This window comes from Condylura cristata, unplaced genomic scaffold (assembly GCF_000260355.1).
Source record: "Condylura cristata isolate star-nosed mole 26May11 unplaced genomic scaffold, ConCri1.0 scaffold00021, whole genome shotgun sequence".
In the NCBI taxonomy this organism is placed as follows: domain Eukaryota; kingdom Metazoa; phylum Chordata; class Mammalia; order Eulipotyphla; family Talpidae; genus Condylura; species Condylura cristata.
Genome location: NW_004567122.1, coordinates 10,288,667 through 10,292,824, shown reverse-complemented (window position 1 = coordinate 10,292,824; position 4,158 = coordinate 10,288,667). Strand labels below are relative to the sequence as shown.

Sequence of the window (4,158 nt, the reverse complement as noted above, 5' to 3'; positions counted from 1 at the left end):
TGTGCATACAGAACTGGGGTACAGGCCAGAGGTGCAGGGGCAGTGAGAGGCTTCACCAGAGACAGAGTGGGGAGCAGAACAGGCAGATCAATGAACTACACTGCTGAGGGGAGCAGTGGGCAGGTGAGGAGAGGTCTGTCGCTCCATGTGGGTCAGCTCTGGGATCGAACTCATGTTGCAGTGGCTTTAGCTTCTTAGTGCTGTGCTTTAACCTGCTGCGCCACCAGGGAGGGCCCTGTTTTTGTAAATTTTAAGAGACGTGCCCAAGGTCCTTCAGAATAATTCTAACGTAGACTGCGCCTGGATTTCACTTTTTACCTTCGCTCTGAAATAACAACTGAAGGAGAAAAAACTAGAAGTAATGTCGTGTCCGTATACAAACCTTCTAACTTTCTGCATGATCCTGTAGGGCATAAAAGATGCCTCTGTGGTCTGGTAAGGAAAAATACTCTTCTTTTGTGGTGGAGGACACAGGCAAATCTGTAGCTGACCTCTCACGTTGGCTTCCAATAGCACATTTACTGTAGTTGAAAAGTAGAGATTAGAGGATGAAAGATACAATTGCTTTATAAACAATATACAGGATTAGGCAAGCATCACTATTCTTCATAATGACTTAAATGTACATGTTCAGAATATTTATTTCACCATGGACATTGACATTAAGTTTTAGTTTGGCTTCTGAGGTCGATCACATCACATGTGTGCAGGGACAGGCTGTGTTTTAAGGATGTCAGCAGGCAGGCAGAGAGGCTCTGGTCCTTCTTTCCCTTTTTTTTTTTTTTAAAGATTTATTTATACAGACCTGGGGTACAAGCCAGAGGTGCGGGAGCTGAGAGGATTCACCAGAGACAGAGCGGGGAGCAGAACAGGCAGATTGACTGAAATACACTGCTGTGGGGAGCTGCCGGGGGTCAGGAGAGGTCTGCCACGCCATGGGGGTCAGCTCCCTGGCTGGGGATTGAACTCACGCTGTAGTAGCTGCAGACAGGTTCATAGTGCTGCGCTTAACCCTTGTGCCACAGGAAGGCCCTCGGCTCTGGCTCCTGCTATGGAAGTCAGGCTTTTCTCCAGCCTGGCACCGTGTGGGCACATGTCCTAGTTCAAGGGGCAGTGAGAGGCTTCACCAGAGACAGAGCGGGGAGCAGAACAGGCAAATCGACGAAGTCCACTGCTGAGGGGAGCAGCAGGCGGGTCACGAGAGGTCTGCCGCGCCATGTGGTCACCTCCGGGGCAGGCGGGGATCGAACTCATGGGGAAGTGGCTTTAGCTTCTCAGTGCTGGGCTTCAACCCGCTGCGCCACCAGGGAGGGCCCCATCTTTATTTTTTTAAAGATTTTTTTTATGCATACAAGAACTGGGGTACAGGCCAGAGGTGTGGGGGGAAGTGAGAGGATTCACCAGAGCCAGAGCGGGGAGCAGAACAGGCAGATTGACTGAAATACACTGCTGTGGGGAGCTGCCGGGGGTCAGGAGAGGTCTGCTGCGCCATGGGGGTCAGCTCCCTGGCTGGGGATTGAACTCACGCTGTAGTAGCTGCAGACAGGTTCATAGTGCTGCGCTTAACCCTTGTGCCACAGGGAGGCCCTCGGCTCTGGCTCCTGCTATGGAAGCCAGGCTTTTCTCCAGCCTGGCACCGTGTGCGCACATGTCCTAGTTCATGGGACTGCTGTGGTGAGGCGTGGATGACCACCGGAGGCGCTATCTGAATGACTGAGGGGAAAACAATCTTTGGGTTTCTGTCAAGAAAGTGACCTCCGTCTCTGTGTCCACTCCCTGGCCTGTCTGGTGACCTCAGCTCACGAAACGTCTTGTGATATTCCGTTCAAATCTGATGTCGATTGACCCAGGGTCTCCTTGTTGTTGGGGTCTGGGTCTGGTTGTGTTCCTTGGGTGTTTCCACAGCCAGAGAGCAGTCACCGGTTCTCAGCTGTCTAAGTTTGTCGGGGTAATGTCTTCCTCTGAAGGCCTCTGTTTTCTCCTGATGGGGTAGGAGGAAGAAGCCATATTCTCCAGGGTCAAAGCCCGGTGGGCGTTTACAGAGGGCTCAGTCCCGGGGTGCGGGGGGCTGGGGGTGTCCGGGCAGCATCCGGCCTGGTGAGCCTTCCTCCTTGGCCACCTACCCTCTCCCCCCACCCCCTGCCAAAGTGCATTGTTATTTTCCTGGGTGATGGGAGACTTCTGGAGCGAGAAGGGACACTTGGAGGAAAGCTTTCACAGTGGCTTCCACCCAAGCCTTTGTAAGGCAGCCTAGAGAGGAAACAGGAATTTGCCCTGAGCTTTGAGCCATGGAGATGTTCCAGGCACTCCTGCAGGTCTTTTCTCATGATCTCAGTTGTCTTTTGTCTAAAAGGGCCCCCTTGTCACCCCAAAATGCGTCTGAGGTAAGTAAATGTCAGTTGCTCAGCGCTCCCCTGGTAATGTTTCGAGTCCGCTTGAGCACATAGTTTAGGAACTGTGAGCATCATCTGGAGATGGTGGGCTTTGGCTTTTTATTGTCTTTAACACTCTGAGCCAGAAAAACTCTTTTGGTGAGTTGGGACCCATTGTGTAAACATCAGGTTGAAAGGCAACTTTCTCTGTAGCCATTTCCCACAGAAAGCTTCTTGAAGTCTTGTTAAGTCACTTTTGATTTTTCAATTTCAACATGAAAAGCAACCGTGAACCCATTAGAAAGTCATTTGAGAAACTGGTGCTGTTTGAACGCTGGTTAAAAAAAAAAATCTCTGTGCTTACACAGGTTTCAGGGTTCAAACACTACAGCTGTCTCTGCAGCTTGTTTGGACAGAGGAGTGCCTGCACTCCTGTGAATATCTAACATGGAATTAATTGCCAGTGCTTAAAAGGAATGGCAAGTCTTTTGTGTTGTTTCAGATTTTGTTCATTTTTTAAAAAAATATTTGTGCACACAGAACTGGGGTACAGGCCAGAGGTGCAGGGGCGGTGAGAGGCTTCACCAGAGACAGAGTGGGGAGCAGAACAGGCAGATGGACCAAGCACACTGCTGAGAGGAGCAGCGGGCGGGTCAGGAGCAGTCTGCTGTGCCACGTGGGTCCCCTCTGGGCCCAGGGATCGCACTTGTGCTGAAGCGGCTGCATCCAGCTTAGTACTGCTGTGCATTAAACCTTTGCACTACCACGGGGGCTCTATTTTTATTTTTATTTTTTTTTTCATTTTTATTTCGCTTATGAGACTTCCTACCCCACTTCCTGGGCCTGTTTCAGCTATTTCGTGGGGTAGCCAATGCCTCCACTTTGCACTTTTTCCTCCTCCCAGGCTGTGGGGCCGTGAGTCCCTAGGCAAGGCTGGGGCAGGTGTCTCAACCCTGGGCTCCAGGGTCTGCTGGGTTTATCCAGAGGCTCTGGGTAAGGTGCCAGTGGAGCATTGTGCAAACTCCACCCCAAACTTGGCTAGAGCCTAGCAGGTGAAGCATGCAGGTGCCATGTATGTGTGACAATGAGACACAGACAAAATTCATTCTGGGGAAACTGTTGGGGGAGTTGGAGTCAGAAGACAATGGTAACTGGGGAGGAGGCAAGAATTTCCCTTGCTGCAGGAGCCTGAACTGGAGTCTCTGTCCCTTTGGTTGAACGCAGAAAGGACCTTCAAAGGGTCAAGAACCAACACGCTACAAGTCGTGCATAAATCTCCCAGGGCACAGCAGAAGTGGGTCCCTCGATCAGGTGGGTGGGTGGTGAGTTGATTCTGGGAAACAATAGAGTACGGGTGGAATTTCTGTACCTTGGGCAGGGCAGGTGGGTGTGACCTTGTGGGCCAGGTGGGAACAGAACCTGCAGATCCTGTTGTTACCGCTCACTGAGTTAGTCTGAGGATGCGTATTTGAAGCTTGGCCATGGTTAGTCAGGCCAGGACTGAGGAGCGGATTAATCTTGAGAGCGAGTGGTGTGTTGCGTCCCCGAGTCAGGGAGTGAGTGAGTGGCCAGCTCTCTCTCGGCGAGTTGGCGAGGTTGCGCTGAAGTCACCCTGAAGGAAGAGAGGGAGATGGCCGGCTGGTGCAGGCCGGCCCAGCCAGGTCGCCGGTCAGCGTGATCAGGGGCCCACAGCACAGTTGGCCTTGGGGTTTGAAAGGTAGGTGAGGTTCTTGGAAATGTGCCAGTTATTTTTGGAGAGGCCAGTTACCTCTAGATAAGTGGAAGA

The 4,158-nt window shown here is 51.7% G+C and overlaps 1 protein-coding gene across 1 annotated transcript in view; it reads left to right on the top strand.

Moving 5' to 3' along the window:
• The window catches only part of PRDM5 (PR domain containing 5), a 136,339-nt gene that overhangs the window by 87,981 nt on the left and 44,200 nt on the right, over positions 1 to 4,158 (top strand). The gene's annotated exons all lie outside the window — the stretch shown is intronic.